The sequence below is a fragment of the Cupressus sempervirens genome, chromosome 1 (assembly GCF_028749045.1).
Source record: "Cupressus sempervirens isolate cs-2001-9-10 chromosome 1, ASM2874904v1, whole genome shotgun sequence".
Classification (NCBI taxonomy): Eukaryota; Viridiplantae; Streptophyta; class Pinopsida; order Cupressales; family Cupressaceae; genus Cupressus; species Cupressus sempervirens.
The window spans coordinates 388,548,937-388,573,725 of NC_143118.1; the positions used below are offsets into that span (position 1 = coordinate 388,548,937).

A 24,789-nucleotide genomic window follows, 5' to 3' on the forward strand; every position below is an offset into this window, starting at 1 on the left:
TATATATATATATATATATATATATATATATATATATATAAGCTCAAAATTTCTACACTTATTTGAACATTGTTTTTTTTTCCTATCTAACCAATTTGTAGAAGAACCTCAAATTATTTTAACCTCCAATAGCTTATTAGGAGAAATGTAGGTGTAGTACTAGTTCTTTTGTAGAGGGTTATTGATAGATATTAGATGTATATATCAATTATTAATAATAAACAATCACAAATTATAGGGAAAGAAGACCGTAGACAGAAGAATTGTGTTAGATGGACGTTCTTTGTATGATATAATATGGGTAAGAAAGTATGATCTTAAATGTTGATTTATTTAAAGTCTCATAATAATTAAGAATTATTCTTAATTTGAATGTTTATCATGTTTTATTTCAAATTAGTGATAAGTGGTAAATATTTTATATCGTATTGTCAATAATATAATATAAATTTTTCTTGTAACTCCTTGTGATCTAAGAAATGAACCTTAAAAAATTACTTCTAATATAAAATTTTATTTAAACATTAGTTAAAGTCAATAGAATCGAGATGCCATCGAAGAGCTCCCCTACAACAAATAAATCCTCCAAATCAATAGCAAACATCTTTTTCCACTTACGACCTTTGATTCCCATCTTTAGAAAATGCATACAAATCCCAAAGGATTTTCACCTCGACTTCTTTCTTTGCACTAGTAGGCATGGGAAACGCTTTGGTCGACACTAAAAATACATTTTTTTAAAGAATTTTTTTTAGTTTTTTTATTGTTAAAATGAGGCCTTCCATGACTTATCATGCTTATAGTAAAAACTAAAGAAAAATAAAAATACTAGGGATTCCAATCTATAATGCAATGCCACTTCCACAAATTAATTTAATCCAATGATCTTTCAATTATTAGAGGACTTGTGTAAAATATCAATTTTTTTGAATCTTGGGATGCATTTTCCAATGTGGACATTTCAGTTATGGGTACACATATATTTGGACCATTTCAAAATTTTCATTAAAAAAATACATAAAAATCTATAAGAATAGAAACAAAATGATTGAAAATTAAATTAAATTTGTGAACAATTATAGATGCCTAACCAAAACACTTAACAACATATATATATATATATAACAAAGAAAAATCAAATATAGATATTCTTTTTGAGTTGGTCTAATTGAAAGCATATTCACAATGAATCAACCAATCTAGATTTCAAACAACTTTCTGCATAAATTTCTCAATCTCTTTCTAACTCATGCTAATTTGCAATAGTTTTTATGATTTCACCAAAATTATTGGTGTGATTATTTTCTAGGTTTACAAAACAAGACATGACTATAATTTATGAGACAAGGTTGTCTCAAAGGAACTCTAATTTAGATGAAAAAGAATCTTGACCAAATATCTTGAAAAAGAGTAGAGAAGAAAAATTATAACCCAAAACTTGGGTAAGTGCAAGAAGTTGGGTCTCACTTTTGGACAAAAAGTGGAAGTTTTTTTCCTATTTTAAAATTTCTCGTGAATTGATGTCAAAACTTGAGACATTTAGACATTGAATATTAAAAAAAAATTAGAAATAAAAATTATATTGCTTGGAATCTACTTTTTGAATATGTAGCCTATTTGTATACCCATACGGTAGTTTTTTTTGGTATGGATCTTTAAAAACCACTTTTTCAAAATGCCTATTTCAGGACCATACCACACTTGTGTACATACAATATAATTTGACACAAATAAATAATTTTTTTGTAAATCCTTTCAATGGAAGTTACCTAACACACCAAAGGTTGATGATAATAATTTTCCTTAGTTTTTAATTGAATAATTTTTAATTGTCTATAAATGTAAATTTTAAAACCTCTTGTGTATGAACACCATAATTTGATCAAAATTTCACTTCTTTCAAAAAAAAAAAATTGCATGTAGGTTGACATAAAATAAAAAAGTTATTAAAGTTTTAGTGAACCTCGCTAGTTTACATTTAGGTATAATCTTTGATTAAAAAATAATGCAAAAATAGTAAATAAAATTATAACACTATAAAATTTATATTTATGAAATCGGGAAAGTGAGAACTCTAATGAGTTTTTGTTTTGTAAAAAGAATTTGATCGGGAAGACCCTCTAAAAGTTATGGCAAAGCGTGAATTTGTCAGTTCAATGCCTTAGCCAAAACTTGAGAGGTCAAGTCATAGGCTTGGTCTCACCAAGCCTATACCGAACCAAAATCTGAGGCACGAGAAAAAAAATCCCATCCCATGTTGTAAGAAACAAGCACCCATTATTTGAAATTCAAAAACTAGGTGTCCGTTTTGAAAAAAGTTAAATTGGTAAAAAAATTGAATATTTAAAAAACGGGCACCTAATTTTCGAAAAACATGTACCCATTTTTTATTTTTTTTAAATGGATGCCCATTTTTAAAAAATTAATTTTATTTTATTTTTTTAAAAATGTACCTACTTTTTGAAAATAAAAAATGGGCACCAAATTTTTTTTTAAATGGGTGTCCATTTTTTGAATTTTAGATTGGGCACCCAAGCCTAATACGGGTGCCTGTTCTTTAAAAAATGGGTGCCCATTTCTGAAAGATCATGATCTCAATCTGTGGACTTTTGTAGAATTGAGACCCAACTTCTTGCTTCTACCTACTTATACAATTGCAAAAATATAATGAATAATAATAAAATGGTTAGGTTTCTAATGGATGATAATTAGAAATCACTCATTAATCAAAAATGGGGGACTTGATAATGGAGAAAACCATAACACAGGTAGTGAAAAAAAAATTGTACCATTAGTGGATGTGCATAAGGGTTTTCCCTATCGAGTACAAGCAAATCTATATCCATGTCAAGAGGAATAGACATCTTAAGGGATTTAGTTATGTGTAACTCTGAGGATAGTTACAAGACTTGCATTTGGATAAGGACTTTGAAGTTTGTATCTAATCTACTATTCGAGTCCTTAGAAATTTGATATTATTCTATATTTTATGAGTCAGATTACTTGGCATAGAGTGAGAGTTTCATTGGGAAAACTCGAGTTTCTTGCAAGAATTTTCTAGTACCAAATCTAAAAATATTTCTCCTCTTTGACATTTATATGCTACTCTTAAATTTCTAGTGATTCTACTTGTGTTGACAAGATCTCAGATCCAAGGAATAATAAAAAGCGTTGTAGCCCACAAAACTTCCCGTTGAACGTCGTATTGTGGAAACCCTTGCAGTGACATTGTAGACTGAGATCATATGATTAAGGAGTGCATTAAATTAAAAAAAGATAGTTGTCGGTAGAATTGTGTGACCATTGTTGTGCTTATGTTCGTTGGATGTATAAAACTTCAAGTACCAAGGAGTAATAACAACTTTTATTTTTAACTATTTTTTTGTTAACAAATTTAAATTTATTCCTTATTCTTTTTTCCAACAGCCAATAATGAAGTAGCAGAATTACAATTTATAGAAAAATCTATATATTTAGATAATAAAAAAGGTTGAAAATTAATTATTCCTATACATCAAAGTAAAAATTGTACGTCATCACCCTCCTTTAAAGGTCAAACAAAGAAGTAACTCAACCTCCACGGAAAATAAATGATAACATATATTGTATAATTCCTTTTGCAGTTAAAAACTAACCTAGCTTTAAAGTCAAGGCTTAGGTTAGAGAATCATCCCACTTCCTACCGACCTAAATAGAATCAATTTTTTCTTGGTAATAATATGGACAAAGGCGTTGTGTAGAAGTCCAGTAAAAGATGAATTAACCGAGTTTATAAAGTTTTCTGAGAGTGTACGACAGTTACCGTACTTTGCAAGGTAGTAAACGAGCATTGCAATGTAAATATTGAGGAGAAATCACTGCCATTTACGTGCTTATTATTTTTTGACAAAACGGACTTCATGTCACTTACTTATATATCAGACGTTAGACCATATATCGCTGGAAAGAGATGGATAATTTATTGATAGCGGCAATTCTTGTATTGATTGCAGGCCCATCTGTATATTCTGCAGTAATCCCTGCTTTAATATCGTTCGGAGATTCTACAGTTGACGCAGGAAATAACAATTATCTCCTCACATTAGCAAAGAGCAACCATCCTCCCTACGGATGAGATTTCCCTGGGAAAAAGCCAACTGGTCGATTTTCCAATGGATTCATAGCGATAGATTACGTCGGTATGGCTATCTGATTCATATTGGGATTTTCCTCTTCTTGTAATTCAATGACTTAAAAGTAATTTCAATTATATTTTCTTCACCTTAATTTTGTGCTGTCCTTCGTAGCATCCATGCTTGGACTGGGCTCTGCAACGGTCGCTTATTTGGACCCGGATGCTAAAGGAGTTAACATTGTTAGAGGAGTTTCATTTGCTTCTGGAGGATCTGGTTTATACCATGGCACTGCCAAACTTTATGTCAGTAATTCGCGTGTTTCATTACTATGAGAAATCATATTACTTAGAAACTGATTAAACTTAGTCCATCTACAGAGTGTCTTAAGTCTAGAAGATCAGTTAAAGCTCTACAAACAATACAGAGAGGATTTAGTCGACGTAGTGGGCGCTGCAAACGCCTCGAGAATTCTATCGGGCGTTGTTTATCTGATAAGCATCAGGAGCAATGACTATCTTAACAACTACTACGTGAACGTAATTCTTCAGATTGAATATAATCGCAGGCAGTACAGAGAACATCTGCTCAATCTTTTGTCGAGTTTCTTAGAGGCAATTTCTTCAAACAGAGACTTCTGTCATGTTTTCTAAGCTGTAGAATTGTACTCCAATGTCGTTATGAAGTTATCATGTATTTATTGTCATGTGTTGAAATGCAGGAGCTTTGAAAGTTGGGCATACGTAGAGTGGCGGTGGCATCTCTTCCTCCGTTTGATCTCGCAAATAACACTGTATGGTCTCAGAAAGGAGACTTGTGTTGAAAAACTTAACGAAGAGGCGATGATTTTTAATTCGGAAATGCTGAAACTATTGCAGATTTTTAACGGAACAGATGGCATAAAGATTGCCTATTTAGACATTTTCTCCCAGCTCTATGACGCTGCAAGATTCCTAGCGAAGTATGGTGAGATATGTGAACGTCATCTTTACTTAGGACTTCTTTTGTTCTAACTACATATCTTGTCATGTTCAACTCTGATCGTTCGTGTAAATAGATAGATATAAAATAATGTTCAATTGTTTATATCAATAAATCCATCATTCCATAATCTATCGAATGAAAGAGAGCTGTAAAGAATTATGGATCATGAAATACGATAAGAATCTTCTTAAAATAATCAGTGAGCATTAATATATATTTTCTATTGTTGTTGAAATGGTACAAGGTTTTTAGAAGGGCGGAGAGGATGTTGTGGAACAGGGCTTCTGGAAGCGTCGATCTTGTGTAATGAATTGAGTATTGGCACATGTGCAGACGCTTCAAAGTATGTATTTTGGGACAGTTTCCATCCATCAGACAGAATGAACTATCTTGTCGAAAAAACACAGCTTCCCAAAGCTCTCCAGCAATTGTTATGACATCTGCTATTATCTACTATGGTTATAATTCATTTCCTACAATATTTATTCATTCAAACACTCCCACAAAGCTGCCGGATTCTGTATGAAAAATTTCCACATCTATTGATTCTTTGTTTTCAGATGCTTGCTAGAAACGTTTGTGAAACTGTCTAATCAAGTACAAGATTCCTCATCGATCAGGATTGAAAAGTTTATTGATTCTATGTCTTCAATTCATGTTTAATCACATACGCAACTCACAAATTTGTAGATGGAACTTATAAAGATAATTTTTTTACTATAGGTCGCCAAATTATTTACTGGTGAAGTATTTAATTATACTATTATTAGACATAACTAATGAATAGTATGAGCATAACAATTCAAGACAATTGTGCAACAAAAAAAGCCCCCACTTTCTTTGCAATAACCAAAAAAAAATGAACATGATCATTAAATTACTTTTTTTAATAGATGGTAGGGAGAGCTCCCTCAAATCAAATATTGATGTCTTCATCTCAACTGGAGTGCTTTTATCCATCAACGAACTAAGTGCGATGAAACATTTCCCATGCAGGTTCTACAATTCGCCTATGAAGAACTCAAACAGAATGTTGAGATAAATGTGAGCTCTGTATTTTTAAAACAATTGCGGGTTCTCCTAAAAAAATGGGTTTGCAAGAACATGATCTGAAAATAAATGAAGAATACATTCCTCTATAACCAATCAAAAACAAACAAAAAAATGACAGAATTGTTAAAATCTACTGAAATGCAAACGATTGTAAAAATCACAACCAGGCTGAGAAAACCGCTTCCAAGCCCGATCCCTACAATAGCAAGCACAGAAAGCCCTCAGTTTTTCAGCATCGGCAAAGGATAGTCGTAAAGTCTTTTATTCCCTACAAAAGAGCTCACATTGAATCTTGGCAGAGCTCCCTCAATTCAAATACAACAATTATATAATAATAGAAATAAAAGAGAACAATTTCAGCTCATTACATCTAGAAGAAACAAATATTATCACCTAGCAAAATAATACTTAAAAAAACATCTAACTAGTGATTTGATCACACACTAATTTTACCATACTATTAAAGTCACCACTATACTGTTAAAGCCATCACTATTAAAAACAAACCTACCAATAATAATTACTAACATCTTATGCCTTAAAGTAGAAAGGGAAAAGATCCAAAGATAAACATCATAAGAACTCATAAAACCATCGAAGAGTTTAGCTTTACAAAAGAAACAAGAAAAAATAGTAAGAATGTTTCAAAACCTATATACCAGGAAACTCATTTATCTTTATCACTAGCCTTCCAATTGTTGGTGAGACATTTGATCTCTTTCTTGAAGTAGTCTTATTTTCATTTGAATTATCCTCTTTTCTTCCTTTCTAAGTGTTACTATCCTCCCTTGAATTATCTTTAACGATATCAATGAAGGAGCTCTCCTTGTCCTAGTTATTTTTTCGCAATTTAGAAAGGAGGCTTCTTGATTGGGGCTTTTCTTTTGGGATGAGTTCGATCAAGCATGGCTTCCTTGAAAGAAACTAAGGACAAGGGTTTCTCCTTAGCTATAGAGTGAATGATTTTACTTGAAATCTTAGAAATGAGAGTCCTCTTAGAGCTTTGAGGTACGGTTTCACTGCTAAGAAGCTCAATTTTCTATAGAGACTCTTATGCACTAAATGTGTTTATCGACTCCTAATAGGGTCCATCCTCTAACAAGGAATAAATATATCAATATATCTTTGTGTGCATCATTCCCATTAGGGTTTTCTCTCTGATCAAGGGTTTCCCTAGTTAACTAATCTAGTGTAATTGTGTATATGCATCTTGTTATGGTTGTTGTTTACTTTGATTGAATGGTTAAGATTAATTAAGGCTGGATATTTGATTCACCCTGCCTAGTTATCTTGGTGGACTACTGTTTCTAACAATTTGTATTAGAGCATCGGGTCCTTGATGATAAAGTTTAACAACTTTGGGAGATCCATGACAAACATATTTAGAAAGGTTAGTCTAAAGTTTGATAGAACAAATTATGACAGCTGGAAGGAAAAGATGAAGACACATCTGCTATGTATGGGTCCAAGATATTGGATCTTGTCAAAATCAAAAAAGATAATTATTGTTGAAAGTGCTTTGGAAACTTGTATCAAGGATGAGAGAGAACTTTTCATGTGTGAAATGAGAGATAGATAAGCATTATTGCCTGCACTTCTTGAAATTGTGTACAACCAGGTAAAAACACTTGATACTTCTGATAAGATTTGGAAAGCTTTGGAAAATAGTTTTGAAGGTGATAAACATTCTAAGAAATTGAGGCTACAAAGCTGGATTTGTACATTTCAAGATGCTAAAATGATGGAAGATGAATCTATAAGAACATATGTAGGCAAAATATCATAAATTACTGCATGTATCAAATCTCAAGGAGGAACCAAGGAAGATGATGAGGTGATCTGGAAGACATTGAAGAGCTTAATGCCATCATTTAAGTAAGAATTTTAAATGATACAGTTCTTGATCTCTTGTACCAAATATTTCACAAAGAAAACTTTACTTGGGAGATTAGAAGTAGTTGAGAATGAGCTTAGATAGTCCAAAAAACTATCTAGAATAGAGACAACTTTTAGTGCCCTAAACATTCAACCTAGTTTATGAAGAAGCAAAAGTGCTAAAGGAGATTTTGCTAGCAGTAGAAGATTTGATGAGGAAAGAAAGATAGAAGGAGTAGCCCTTTTGGTAAGAAGAGAAAAAGATGGTAAGAAAATCTTTAACTGTTGGACTTGTAATGAGTTTGTTCATTATTCATCTAAGTGTTCTAAAGTAGAGAAAAAGTATAAAGGAAAGTTCAAACATAGAAGAGATAGAGATTGTTTGTGTGCCAATGAAGAAGATGATTCTAATGAAAAAGTAGTAAGTGCTAGTGATGATGAAATATTATTTGTAGCTATTAAAGAAGAAAGTCTAGAGAAAATGGCCTTGGTATCACAAGCTGAAAAAAAATCTGATTGGATAATTAGCAGTGGTTTTTCACATCATATGACTGGTGATATGAACAAGTTTGTTGACTTCAAAAGTTTTGATGGAGGCATTGTCAGAGTTGGAAACAATTCAGCTCGCCATGTTAAAGGTATTGGATCTATAACTCTTGAAGGTAAGACTAACACTAAGAATGTATATTTTGTTGATGGTTTGAAACACAATCTTTTGAGTGTTGGACAACTAGTAGATAAAGGTTATTAGCTATAGTTTATAGAGAAGACATGTATGATCAGAGACAAAGATGGACAGGTAATTAGAACAAGAACCAAATCTAGAGGTAATGTATTTTAGGTGAATCCCACTGAAATGACATGTTTGGTTACAAAGGTAGATGACAGTTGGTTATGGCACAAGAGATTTTGTCATATAAACGATGAAAACATTGTGAAAACTAGTAGTATGTTTGCAACTAGAGATTTGCCTAAGATTGTAAAACCTACTAACACAATTTGCAAGGAGTGTGTATTGGAAAAACATACTAGAACTTCTTTTCCTAGCAAGAAGTTTACTACTAAAACAAATTTGGAGATTGTGTATATAGATCTTAGTGGTCATACGAGGACTAAAGGATTCCATGGTGAAAGGTAATTCATGATTATTGCTGATGAATTTTTTAGAATGATGTGGGTTGCATTTCTTAAAGAAAAATTTGAGACATTTGATAAGTTCAAGATATTCAAGAATAGAGTTGAGAATGAATTAGGTATGAAGATTAAATATTTAAGATCAAATAGAGGAGGAGATTTTACTTCAAATGTGTTTAATATCTTTTTTGAAGCTAATGGAATCAAGAAGTAGTTTTGAGCTCCTAGAATACCTGAACAAAATGGCATTGTAGAAAGAAAAATTAGGTCAGTAATAGAAGCAACAAGAGCTATGTTAGCTGAGAATGATGTATCCAATATTTTTTGGATTGAAGCTGTGAATACAATAGTATACACTATGAATAGAGTATAATTTAGGAAAGACACAAACAAGACCCCTTATGAACTGTGGTTTGGTCACTCACCTATAGTTAAGTATTTCAAAAATTTTGGCAACAAATGTTATATCAAAAGAGATGATTATGTTGGTGAATTTGATGCTAGAAATGATGACGGTATGTTTCTTGGCTATTCATTCAAAAGTAGAGCTTATAGATGTTATAATATGAGAACTAAGACTATTGTTGAAAGTGCAAATGTAAGAGTTCATGAGAAATTTAGGATATAAGAAAGAGTAGTTGACTACAATTCTAATAATGAGAATGTTGTTATTACTAAACCAAGGAATGATGAAGTATTCTTTGAAACTAACAATAAATTTATAGAATAAAGGAGAGCTAAGGTAGGAACAAAGTTTAGAACCTAGAATAGAGCTAAGAGCTGAGATAACAACTCCTACTTCTAGTAAGAATATGACAAAGAAGAATGTAGATGAGGCATGCAAATATGACTATTGGAAGCAAGCTATGAAAGAAGAATTGGATCATATAGTGAGGCATGGGAATTGGTCCCCAGACTAGTAGACAAGAATGTGATAGAAACAAAATGGGTATTCAATAATAAGATGAATGAACAAGGTGAAGTTGTAAGGAACAATGCAAGATTGATATGTAAAGGTTACTCATAGCAAGAATGAATAGACTATGATGAAACCTATGTTCTTGTGTCAAGAATAGAAGTAGTGAGGTTATTCTTAGCCTATGCAGCACATAAGAAATTCAAAGAGTATAAGATGGATGTCAAGTTAACATTTCTTAATGGAGAACTTGAAGAAGAGGTATACATAGAACAACATGAAGTTATTCCTTTAACAGATGACAAGAACATGGTATTCAGATTAAAGAAAGTATTGTATGGCTTAAACAAGCACCCAAAACTTGGTATGCAAGCTTGGACAAGCATTTGACAAAACTTGGATTTGGCAAAGGTATGGCAAAAAATAATCTATACTAGAAAGAAATAGATAATGGATTGATGATTTAGGTAATATTTGTTGATGATATCATATTTGGAGGAGATGATAATGAGAGTGATAAGTTTATAAAAGAAATGAAGAAGAAATTTGAAATGAGTATAATAGGAGAGATGAAATACTTCCTAGGATTATAGATTGTGTAGGATAAAGAAGGAATCTTTATTTCTTAGACTAAGTATTTGAAAGATCTATTGAAGAGGTTTGGTTTGGAAACATGTAAACCAGTTAGAACACCTATGGTAACTAGACATAAGTTATCTATAAAAGATGAGACACCTAATGTTGAGTAGAAGAAGTACAGATCTATGATTAGACGATTGTAATATCTGACTCACGAAAGGCCGAATATAGAAAATACAACTAGAATTTTTGCAAGATTTTAACTTGATCCCAGAGAAGCACATTATTTAGATATCTGAAGGGAACATCAAAGTTTTGATTTTGGTATGAAAAATCTAATGATTTCACTTTATATTATTATATTGATGTTGATTGGGCAGGAAATATGGATGATAGAAAGAGCACTAGTGGTGGAGCTTTCTTTCTTGGAGGAAGATTGGTTTCTTGATTAAGAAAGAGGTAGGACTCTACCTCATAGAATACATCAAAGATAGAATATGTTGCAGCAACAAACAATTGTAATCAAGTTGCTTGGATGAAGCAAATGTTGAAGGATATAAGGATAGAGTTCAGTGAACCTATTGTCATACATTGTGATAACACAAGCATAGTGAATATATCTAAGAATCCAGTGTTGCATTCTAAAACTAAGTACATTTCTATCAAATATCACATGTTGAGAGAGAAAGTTGTAGAAAAGGAAGTCAAATTGGAGTATGTAAGCACCAAAGAGCATATTGTAGATATTTCCACCAAGCCTCTTCCCAAAGAGAATTTTGAGTATTTGTGGGGTATGCTAGAAGTTATGCCCCTACCTACATAAGAGTAGATGATGCAAGAGTGCATCAGTCTAGTGATCTAGAGCACTATTGTTTTTTTGGACTGAATATTGATGATTCCTATATGAGGGGGTATCTGTGATGGATAGAGTCATCTAGGACTCTTGATAGATATTGTTTTGAATAGTGACTTTGGACACTTGAGTAAGTCAGAGATAGTTGTTGCAAAGATAGAGGGTTGTTGAAACCTTTGACATTGATGTTAATGGGCGAGAATGACTAATGAAGAGGATTTGAAAAGAAAGAATAATAGTCTTTAATGTTGATATGCTTTTAGTGGTCTTGCCCTAGAAGCTATTTGGACAGTGGGTCCTTCTATCTTCTACAACTCCTAAAAAGGTTGGCAAACTCCTAATGGGGTTGGAATCTCCTAACAAGGATTCAAATTCTCCTAACAAGGACTCTTATGTACTGAATGTGTTTATAGACTCCTAACAGGGTCCATCCTCTAACAAGGAATATTTATGTCAATATATCTTTGTGGGCATCATTCCCACCAGGGTTTTCCTTTTGATGAAAGGTTTCCCTAGTTAACAAATTTGGTGTAATTGTGTATGTGCATCTTATTATGGTTGATGTTTACTTTGATTTAATAGCTAAGATTAATTAAGTTTGATAAAAAATTTAACTGATTCACCCCCCACCCCCCTCCCCCCTCTCAATTATCTTGGTGGACTATTGTTTCTAACAAGTAGTAGGTGGAGTAAAATATAGAGAAAAAAAACCCTTGGCTACCCTTAGTAAGGAAAGACATGACAATTCTTAGTCCACTAATAATTGAGAAAGAAAATTGGCCCTCTAGACCTAGAAGGAAAGCTACTAGGAGGAATTTTGGGAAAAAAGAGAAGGAAGAGACTGGTAGTGAAGGGAAGGATGAGGAGGTTATGGGAGGGGAATAAGACACCCCTTTATCCTCTTGGGTATCTAATATGTTTAAAACTGAGGCCAACACACCAGAGTCTAGGAAGGAAGGTATTATGGGAGAATAGGGAATGATCATGCATCTCCTGTTAGAATTGGTAATTTGATGAGAAAGACTCAAGGAGGGTTCTTTTGGGAGGCACTGATCAAAAGGAGGAGAATATTAGCGAGAGTGACATCTAGAAGGAGGTGAGTACTATGGAGAAAACTAATAAATACTAGGTGAGACTAGATATGGCCAGGTTGGAGGAGACCATCACTAGTACGATTAAAAAGAATGAGCACCTAGAGGAAATTTTTGATAAGTTTGCTAACATTTTTGTCAAGGTCATGCATTTGGTTATGACTACTCTTAATCTATTGCAGGTGAGCAAGGAGGCCACCACTAAGGATAAGGACATGGAAACAACCCCTTTGGTGTATGACATTTTGGTAGATGATTAGCTATGCTTGATACTAGAGAACTCAATGAACCAAATCAAGGAGAGTTAGCTCCTGCCTATGTGCTACATTTTTGGTTTTTTGTTATGATTGCTAGTCTTTGTTTAGCCTAGGGGAATTTCTATGTTGATCTTTTCTGGACTTGTTCAATTCTCAATAGGAATTTTTGGGCTAGTCTTATGTATAATGATGAGAATATTGTAGATATTAGTTGTAGTACATTTTGAAACATCTTATTTTGGTTTTTTTCTTATATTAAGGAATGAGGTTGGTTAATATGTTGGTTGTGTCTCTTGAATTATTTTTAAGCTTTGTATTTATGTTCTGGATCAACCCCCATTTTGGTTTCTTTTTAATATATAAAATAATTAATTGATTTTGGAAAGTCAAACCAAGAAATTTAATATACCACTTTGACTAATCTAAGCCACATGACAATACTCATAGAAAATTATTCCTTTTCACATTTTCTCCTAAAAACAATTATCTACCTCATCCCCTTTTTAGTTGTGAAGTTTTCTTTCCTTTATAAATAAAAGGATTCACTAGCATGCAAAATATGGAAAGTATTTTATAAATATAGTTTCCCCACCCCTAATAATTAAAAATAAATAAATAAAATTATAGATTTACTTACATATCCTTAATTTGGAACTAAACTTTGAAATATCTGACTAGTGTACTAAAAAATGTAAAGTTTGAAGGAAGAGTCCATCATAAGGTAAATGATAAATTAAAAATTATTATATAAGTTCTATGATGGTTATGTATCCTTATATAAAATTTTATCATTTCTAGTGATTAATATTCTCATTTTTTTTCTAAATTCATTACTATGCCATTTTAAAAAGTATCTAGAGATGGTGTTTGATCATGCATTTCTTCTATATAGTGGTCCTAATTCTTTTGCAAGAGATTTTTTCCCTTCATTTAAATTTATTAAATATTAAATGATTTGTAATTTTATTTTAGTCCATTTGTAGTTATTGATTTTCTACCACCCTTCTTTCTTTATATGACAAGTTCATGTATTTTTATGCCAACTAAGTGATGCATTTGAGCTCTATGATTTCTAATTCAACATCCATTTCTTCATTATAAAAATAACACAAATTGATTTCATTTTTCTCATACCTAAGGTCTTCACTATTATGGTTGGGAAGTTCTATTGGAATATTGACATTCTTGAGGAAATACCCTAGCACATGGGTTGGCTTTTAGTGTCCTATGAAATATGCTATATTTATGTTGGACTCTAGATCATTTCTTTCAACTGACTTACCCACCAAGATAAACTTAAAAAATTCCCATTTAAAATTAAAATAAGTGTGTTATAAAAATTAATAAAAGTAAAAAATGTAGGTATAATAAATAATAAGGAAAACCAGATCCTATATCAATATCTCTAAATATTTGGTAGAAAGACATATTTAAGATACATATCCTAATTTACTAATATGTTTAAATGGAAGGGTTATAATAATAATTTTTTTATTAAGGATAAAATAGATTTTTTACATGGGACTCGAAACCCCAACTATATTGTAACAAAATAATTTAATTTGAAAAGTACTAAAATGAAATGGTGTTTTGACCAACAAACACACCCACATCCACTTACAACAAAACTTGGCTATAGTAAGCACTTAAACCAATACATATAGAGGAAAAATAGTCTAACTAGAGAAAAAAAAAGAAAAGAAAGAGACAACATTAAATTAGAAGAAGGTAGACTAATTCTTCCATGTTATCTTTCAGCTCTTAGTGAACACTTTTGATCTTATTTGTGACCTCTTTGATGTCTTTTTTGTCAATTTGAGTCTCTTTATTTTGCTTGTTCTTGGTGTTGGATTAGGTACATTTTCCAAGACCATCATTCACATCTTCCCTCTTAGCTTCCTCTAGGTCAAGAAATAGCTTCACCTTCTTATCCTACTCCAAGATACCCAACACCCTATTCATGCACTCTACAATAGCTTCTAGCAAACCTTGACATCTAGCTAGTTCATCTCTTGTCAAGTTTTGCATTATTTCAATTTTACTCTTTGTTTCATTGATCATCCCCTATTTCCCCTTCTTCTCTACCTCCTCCTTTTTCCCATGTTCTTCCTCTTTATGTTGAATCTCCTAAATTTTCCCTTCAAGATCTCTACATTTTAAATTCAATATTCTGAGGGAATGAAATGCCCATTTATCTAGACTAAATGAGTGGAGGGAAAAAAACTTTAGCAGTTTGTAAAACACCATGACAAGGATCAATAACCAAATAATTTATGTCTTCCTTTATTAGCTTGGCATTGAACTTCCCATCAACCACTTGTAGCATTGGAATCCTCACTTGTCTCTTCTCTTTTTCCTCCTAGAAAGACTTGTCCCTTTTATCATTTTGTTTTAGGCCATGAGACATACCTTTAGTATCGATACCTTCAACATATTTTAGAGAGATGAACAAGTCATGCCTAATTGACTTTTCAAAGTCAAAAAGCCTAATGACTTGTCTTGGCTCCTCATCCTCAACACTATGATGGTAGATCTAAATTTCTTTTTCTTTGATCACAATAGGAGAGATCATATCATCATGATTAGCTTGAATTCATTATTCCTTTACTACCACATGAGAACTCATTTCATTTTGACCTGAACACAAAGGAGGGGAAGCCATGAAATTACAACCCCTAAACAATATTTCCACTAATTCACAATTTTCAACTTCCCCCAAATTTTGCGTGTCTGTCTCCTCTTTGTCCTTCCTTTCCATTGCTTCTTTGTTCTCTTAATATTTACCTTCTTCTTTAGATTCTAACACAAGATATGAATAATTGACCTTATTCTTCTTCCTTTTAGTTAAACCAGTGGAACCCATACCTAATTACCCTAAAATCCTTAAATACCTTTAGCCACCTTTTCTCTTGAACTAGCCATTTTACCACTATGTTTCTCAATCTTCCTCAGAATAGGACCAGGAATTTTTTTTTTCACATAACTATGGATCATCCTCATCAAATCCTTATGCAAGATGGGTTTGTTGGGATTGAATCTTAAAGCATTAATACTATGAGACAATGAACACAACAGATAGAAGGGAAAACACTCATTTTCTTTTATATCTAAAGTGATTAAGAAGCACAAAGTGATTGGTATGAGCTCTATCATATCCCTTGTCAAGCCAAGTATATTCCATTACAGTAGTAAGAACACACCTCCAAATCAACTTAATAGATGAAACAACATAAATAGGTCCCACTCCCCTTTAACTAGTTTACCATTCGCATCTTTGGCAAATTTCTAACTAGGTTCTAATAATTGTTAAATATTTAAATTTAAAATACATATCAATTTTAAATAGTTATGTATTTTAGGTATATTTGAATTTTTAGATAAAATATTAAACAACTTATCAATATTGTAGATATCTTAAATAAATTTATCTAAAAACTTAAGAAATATTAATTTTGAATTATTTTGTAATATTGCTATCGAGATTTGACTGTGTAGTTTTTTAGTCAACCTCACTGACCTATGTTTCATGAGTAGTGTTTCATATGAACCCATCTCTCATAAGAATGAATGACACACTTAGCACTCATTGAACCTAAGTTTAGCACTCATTGAATTATTTACTTTAAATGTATATCTACTATATTTTTAAAAAATTACTTAATAATTATGTAAAACTTTTTAAAATTAATAAAAACATTTATTCACATAAATAAATATATATGTATCCATGTACATACATATAACATATACATATATACTACATATGTAAAGTTTTAAATTTTTATTAGTAATTTCTTGATTTCATTTTTTCAATCTCTCTTTTACTATCATAGAGTTTCGGGCCTCGAGATTCATTGTTTCCATCTCTTTTAGTATTATCTCAGATAGTTAGAAGTTTATCATCCACGGAGAAGTATAAATCATGGCGAAGTATAAAGCACGTTCATTTAATGTATCTTAATCATGAGTGATTCAATAGTCTTAATGATTAGAAATATCCTTTCACTACATTTGAGTATTTTGTACTTCATTGACATCATTAGATTCATTTTTATTACCAACATTCTAAGGATTTTTGGTATAATAAAAATCTTTCAGTCACTATTTCGATAATTTCATTTATCAAGTTGAAATTCCAATAATATTCTATTTTGATTAGTAAATTCAATTAAAAACTATATAATTATCAACTCATACAAGCATGATGCATTCAACAAGCTATTGGGAGGGATTATTAATAGTGATCACATGGATGATTCAAGTATGTGTGTGGGCCTTGAAGTGGGGCAAGAGGGTAGTTTGCCAACTCATAGTATTGACAAATTATAGTATATTTTGAGATGCTTTTTGGTTATTGGTAGTAATCAACAATGATGCCTAGTTGTTCCTCTTTCATATCTGACTAATCTTATAATCTTTATTTGTAACAAGGAAATAAGATTTTCTTACTAGCTCTTTCCATATAGTGTTATCAAACTAATTATTATTATTAACTTTCAATGACCTCGTCCAATTTTTATTTAAAATAAAAAATAAAAAACCATAAAAAATTTGTTAATAGATTTAATTAACATATACCATTAAACTTGTCTTTTCGGACAGAACCCATCGGCTGCAAAACCGCTCCCAAATGACTGAACATGCAGCGTTAAACAATAGGACTGCCAGAGTCGCAATTATGAACAAAAGGAGAACACTGAAATAAAAGCAAACATTTTCAGAATGATTAAGAAGTATTATTCACAATCATGGATACGAAATTAAGAGTTCAGAACACGGAGAAGTATAAATCATATGTCATATGAAAATTGAATTTATTTTTTAAAATAAAGGCTTCTGTCCGATGACCTAGAATTTAGCTTCTTCTAAGTGAACCCCTCATTAACTTTGGAAAAACGTAGAACAAATTTAAAGAGCATTTAACTCTTCGTTAACTTTGGAAAAACGTAGAACGAATCTAAAGAGCATTTAACTCTTCGTTAACTTTGGAAAAACGTAGAACGAATCTAAAGAGAATTTAACTCTTCATTAACTTTGGAAAAACGTAGAACGAATCTAAAGAGCATTTAACTCTTATTATTTTTAGTGCCTCGTCAGGCAATTGAATTTTTTTCCAATCACACTGCAGTCAAAGCACGCCAGAAATATCTTTGACCAAACCAGATGCATGTCATTGAGCATTTAACTCTTATTATTTTTAGTGCCCCGTCAGGCAATTGAATTTTTTTTCCAATCACACTGCAGTCAAAGCACGCCAGAAATATCTTTGACCAAACCAAATGCATCTCATTGAGCATTTAACTCTTATTATTTTTAGTGCCCCGTCAGGCAATTGAATTTTTTTCCAATCACACTGCAGTCAAAGCACGCCAGAAATATCTTTGACCAAACCAGATGCATGTCATTGTATTTGTGTCTGAAATGCAAGCATTATTAAGCAAGGTGAGAGGAGGTTCGAGAATTTAATGTTGGAGAATATGCGTGGTGAAGATTGTAGAACGCTTACCCAACTCGGGTTTATATGGCCTACCATCCAAGCAACATGCAGTCAGTCCACCACTCTTCTTTGATAAATACATTTTATTATGGATTTTAGTTTCTGTACTGCATGCAAAGAAGAATCACTACAAAACAAGGGCAGTGAATGAATAACCAGTACAAATACTAGTATACTTCCCTTGGCAATCATTTCAATGTGTGAGAGGAAATTCGTATATCGTGATACTAGTAAAAAGCAACAATATTGAATAGTATCAAAAAAAACCTCCATGGGGAAGGAGATAGCTGAGCATGGAGAATCAAGGGTCAAGAAATTAGATCAGAGAAGCAACAGGGTGAATGAAGGGTTGAGATCAGCCTTTGGGCCTAAGTTCAAGCCTCCTCTCAAACTGTTTGGCTATGAATTGAAGAACATCTGTGAATGCAGTGCAGAGAAAGAGACATCCATGGATCATAGTAAGAAAAGTAAGGACTTTATGAAGGCTTCTATTGGCGGCAACTCCTCTGGATTGACTACAGAGAGCCGAAAGTACGAATGCCAATACTGTTGCAGAGAGTTTGTGAATTCACAGGCCCTGGGAGGGCACCAGAAAGCTCATAAGGAGGAGAGACAGAAGGCAAAGAGAGCTCTCATTAAGGCCAGTAGAAGTAGCAGGAGATGTGGCAGTAACCCTAATTTATATGGCAGTAACACGTATTTGTCTTGGAGTAACCCTGACTTTTATGGCAGTAAACCTAATTTATATGGCCTGCAACCTTTTCCTGGCTTCGATCTTCATAGTCCCTGGCCTTCTAACATAGTTATTCCCATTATTCAACCCATTCCTGATGTTTTTGGCTACAATGTAGAATACCCATCTTGTGCCATTAATAAAAGCTTTGCAACCAGCCTTCCTGCTAGCAATCCGTTGAGTTATGCCACTCCACAATGCAAAGAATTTGGCTCTGGGTTTTCCTCAATCATGTCATCTTCTCCAAACAAGTACTTTTTGGAGTCTCCGTAAAATGATTTAGGAAGCTTCTTAGCACTGCCCTTGCCCTTCCAACCAATATACTTGAGTAACTTGCTCGAGATTCAACATCAGGAAGTCGTTGCAGATGCAGAACAAAAACACAAAGAGAATACTAGTAACAGTAATGGTAATAATAATGTAGGTTCACAAATGGAGGAAGTTGAGCTTAGTTTGGATCTTCATTTGGGTCTTGGACCTTCTACAAATCAGTAGACTAATTTTTGACTCTACCAAAATTTTCTATTTGATAAATATAATAAGTACCGTTGCTGGCATTCCACATACTCTGAGATCAGAATTTATTTGAACTTTCTTTGTCTTCTAAATGCCATATTAATAATAATTTCATGTGACAAACCTTCATATCATCAAATTAATATATGTATCTAAAAGTAGTGTTATTTTATTTATTTGAAATAATAAAATCAGATATTGCATTTTATTATTATTATTTAAAATGGTTTTAAAAATAAAATGTACATAAGGTGTAGTTTCTAATCCTTCTTAGGGATCCAAGAAGTATAATTTTATAGAATTTTAATTTTAATTTTTATTTCATCTTTTTATTGTAATTTACAAAACAAAATTCTATATTCTAAGAAGAATTGTGGAGTGAGCATGTGATTCTCATAAGAGATCAAGATTTTGAAGATCCTTCTCAAAAGTGCTCTGAAGATTGAAGTGAAGATTATCAAAAAAATGTTAGATAATAGTTCTTATTTAGAAAGCTAGAAAATATTTTCAAAGCACCCAATTTCAAACAAACACAAGAATAGACCTCAAAGTATGTTAAGGAAATTAGCTACTAATGGATTGATAAGGTCATCAAATGGAGTGCTTTGATAAGCATGGTACAAGCTTCAATTCTCAATTTCAAATCTATTCCATGGAGTTAGAGACGATGATTGGTCATATATTTTATATGTAAAGACAAATAAAATAATCCCAAATTGTACAATTTCCCCTGCCTAATCTCCATGGAATTATTACAAATAAAGGCAATTGGAAGGGTTGAACATGGAGGAAACCTTGGAAAAAAAAGGGTATCATAGAATTCCAATTATCCTTTGTGAAACTTCTTCCTCAACTATCATAGGATTTTGAAAAGGAATAAATTGACTCAAGAAGGCCACAAATTAAATAGATCAAGAGATAAAGTGTTTGATATCATCTATTTGGATTTTATATCTACTAGGTTGAGGAACAACAAAGATATTAAAGAGAAAATGATGGAGGAAGTGATCTCTCAAACTAACTAGGAGTTTGAACCTGAAGGAGTGAAGACATAGATACCTCAAATGATGAAGACTATGATGAGGAGAATGAGATACCAAAGAAGAGAAATCCTTGGACATCATTGCTAATTTATAGAATGTTGAAGAGATGGTGAACTTGGATAGTGCATTCCTTGTTATTCAAGAGGAAGTATTTATGGAAAAATGGTCCATGGCTCACAATATAGAGTGTGAAAAGGATAATAATATGATGAATTAGGTTAAGGATCTCCAAAATAGATTTTATTATATTTAATCCCTCATAATATTTATAAAATAAATTCAATGATTCTATATTTTCTTTATATATCTTGATAAATAGCTTAATTTTGAAGTTGTGTTTAGAGTTCCTACAAGAAAGAGTAGAATGATGAAAATTTTCAAGATGGGGGAATAGGATGAGAAAAATTAGAAGGGACCAAAGAATGACGATGTTGATTAATTGAATAAGGATCTCAAGTGCCTCTCAAAGGAATGAACTATTTCTAGCTCTAAATGACTTACTTTCCTCTGCTCTAGTTAGAATGACTTGTTAGAGTTGGGATGTGTATAAGGGTGAAATGTGAAGCAATTGGAATATGTCTCAACTACTTCACACTTCAAGGGATGGTTGATGGAACTTTATGAGACTAATCATTTAGATTCTAAGGTAACTAGATCTAGGAAGATTAGTGTCAACCAAGTGATAAAGGAGCATTAATGCAAACAAATATTTAATTGTTATAGAGTTGGAGAAAGAGTACATATATATATCCTTAAAGCCCTAATGTAGAAAGAGATATGAAGAGAAATTAAGTAGATCTTCAGTTTAAGAGTAAAAGTGAAAGAAATAGGTTGTTAAATGACCTCCAAAAGGGTTTATTCTTGCTACTTAGAAAGAAAATAGAGAGATAGATGAAACTTAGAAATTGTTCAGCGATCTATCAGAGTTGAACTAGATGATTAGGGGTGAATCGATCAAGCTTAGGCATCAAGGGTGACCCAGATGACCTTACTAGAATGAGTGCGAGACTATTTCTAATTTCACAATTCCAAAAAAAGCTAAAAAGGGTATCTAAATCTATAACCTATTTACCAATATGAGATCTTCAACCTAAAATAAAATAAGAATTTTTGTTGTTGATGGGGGGTTTTCCTTATTCAACCCCCAATTTAGGACATAACTTTGAATTAAAATAATTGAATTGAAGAAATGTAAAGTAAATGTGTAGATTCACCTTACAATAGTAGGATCTCAAATCACATGTAGTGTGCTTACTTCACTAATTGATTTAGATCAAGAATATGAAGATGAATGGATGTAGAAGATGAAACAATGGATCTTTCTAGATAAACTCCTTCAATGGACTGATGCTTGAATCCTTGATCTTCAATCAATGAATTTCTTGAGGGATGCTTGATGATTTGAATGCTTGAAAACTTTAAAATGAGTACTTGATCTTGTCAATGCTTAATATGAGATGAGATGATAAATGGAGAAAGAGGAGGGGTTTATAAAGGGCTCAGAAAAGATTTCTCCGATAGTTTGGTTTGCCTAGAGATTTGTACCCTAAAATAACCTCAAAATTAGAACCCAAGAAAAGACCCAAACTAGGACCAAATTAGGGATACATTACATCATTTAGCTTACATCCCTGTCAACCATGACCCACAATCTCTAGAATTCTTGTGGGATCCCAAAATAGGTCTTGATTCTCATAAATTGGGTACAATTATTGAAAAAAATCCATTTTTGTGTGGAAGATAGATTCCAAGTGATTGTATGAGGAAAAGGGTGGACCTAAGTGGTTAGGTCCTACATCGATCTTTACACCATGAAAATAGGATCTTTCAAGAGAATCAATTAGATCGTACACCAATTACACCTAGGAGAAGGAGAAGAAAAGGGAAGAAAGGAAGATAAATACAAGGAAATGGTGATCTCACATTAAAATAGGTGCTCAATGAGCATTAAATTGTATTTCCTTCAATTTAAGATAGTACATTTAGCCCCCAACTTTACTGGCTATTGACTCAATCCAAACTCTTGGTAAAGTAGAGCACAATACATATGATAATATTATCACAATTAAGGAGACAAATAATCCATCAAGCCCACTAGAGATTGAGTCTTTGTTAACCTCAAGATCATAATAAATCATTGATTGAAAGAAGAGAGATAAGGGGTGTAGTTAATTCTCCAATGATAAATGTGCTTCTCATTTTGAATCATATAAAATTATAAAAATGTGTTACTCGTGTATGGGATTTAGCATATTGTTCTTGAATGTGTTACCCATATATAAGATCTAGCATGCATGTGCAAAGGGGGGAGAGTTGGAGAGAGAGAGAGAGAGAGAGAGAGAGAGAGAGAGAGAGAGAGAGAGAGAGAGAGAGAGAGAGAGAGAGCCAATGTCAAGGATATTTTCTTCCCACAAGGAATCCATTCTTTATGAATATGCTTATTCCATAAAGAGAAAAGATGTTCATAAAGGAGGGATGAAGTATCAATGCATATATTTGAGGCTAACTTAAGAAGTATACCAAGCATCCAAGGAAAAAGTTGTTAAAGTTGATGAAAGATCAACCCCACAACTCCCAAGAATCACCTGCATGCAAACACTTGTCACAAAAAGAGAGAAGCAAAATCTATGGAGGCTGGAATTCCCAGATCCATAGATGAAACATTCTTGATGAGAAAAAAGAGATATCTATTATCAAAAGTGAATGAATGTATAATTACAAAGAGAGGTCATCCTTATAAATGAGATCAAAACCCTAACAGGTAACTAACCTAGGTATCATAATAATAATTAATGAAAGAATTAAATATTATATGCCTAAAGTGTAGCTTAAGTAGACTAGAGTTAATTAGAAAATATCTAATTAATTTAACAAAACTACCCTAAGCCATACTCAAAATTCATAATTTACTTGATGAGAATTATTTGAGAATTTGCAAGGATAGGTCAAATGGTCTAGCAAGTGTGTGCATCATGTTACTCAACCAAATCCAAGACATGAAAATAAGGGGACCATGTACACACCCCCCACCCTACCACCCCCCAAAATGGGAAAATAATTTCTTATGTTTTTATCTTAAGGAAGTGATGAAGAAGGATAAAGTAGTTTTGACATCAAGATAGTATCCATTAGCAACACCTAGTCTAAACCAAAGAGGTCACAACTCCTATGAGGCCATGGAAGGGTAGAGTAAAATAAGACAACATGCATGAAGTGAAAAATTAAGTCCTTGAAAAGGACAACACACTATTATGAGTCTCCAAGGCAAGTGATCTATCTACCATGAAATTGCACTTGCTAATAATATAAGATTAGATGTGATATGGTAAATGAATAACACCTAACCAAAGGAAATAGTGAATCCTTGAAAGAATGAGGATTATGGATATAGTTAGCTTCTCCCCAAGTATAGGAAAAAAGGGAAAATATGGCCTATTATTCTGCTCACAGAGTGAACCATGAAGGATAATGAACCCCTAAGAGAGACCCTGACAATTTTACAAGGTGTGGAGATACATGATAGGGACCTAGATATTATTTACAAAAATGTAGATAAACATAGATCTCACCATAAGAAGATATGAAAATAAATATGTACTATCAATAAGTTGTTGAATCTTTTACTGTAAAGCTTTACAATCAATAGTAGAGCGATCATGATAATGATCATACATGCAAAATGAAAGATTCATGAGTTGTTGACTATGTTTATGTCTATGTTTAGGTCTAGAAATCACCCTAGCATGACAAAGCATAGGAAAAAAATGTTCTTTATTAGTTGAAGATGATAAAGGAGAGGTTGTGGACAGAGAACTACTTTGTTGCACATATCCTAATGTATGAGAAAAAATGGTGTTGAAAGAATTTTTTTTTTTCCAACCATTGCCTAAAGACAGAGTAGGTTTGATAGATAACTTATGACTGCAAGGAGAATTAACATTTGTAAAGAGAGGAGGCACTTGATTTCTCATCAATGAAAGATCATTAACTCTATACTCTCCAATAAAAGTAGCATTAAAATATAATGTACCCCAATCATCTTTAGAAAGAGTAGAAGAAGAAGGGTTATATTTAGGTTTGGGTTTCTTCACTTCCTATGTAGGAGGAGAAACCATAGCATATTGTATATTTAAACACATATTAGGT

General features: G+C 32.4%; 1 pseudogene; it reads left to right on the plus strand.

Moving 5' to 3' along the window:
* Positions 1-3,949: 3,949 nt before the first annotated feature.
* On the plus strand, positions 3,950-5,533 carry LOC149577918 (GDSL esterase/lipase At5g03810-like; annotated as a pseudogene).
* The last annotated feature ends 19,256 nt before the right edge of the window (positions 5,534-24,789 follow it).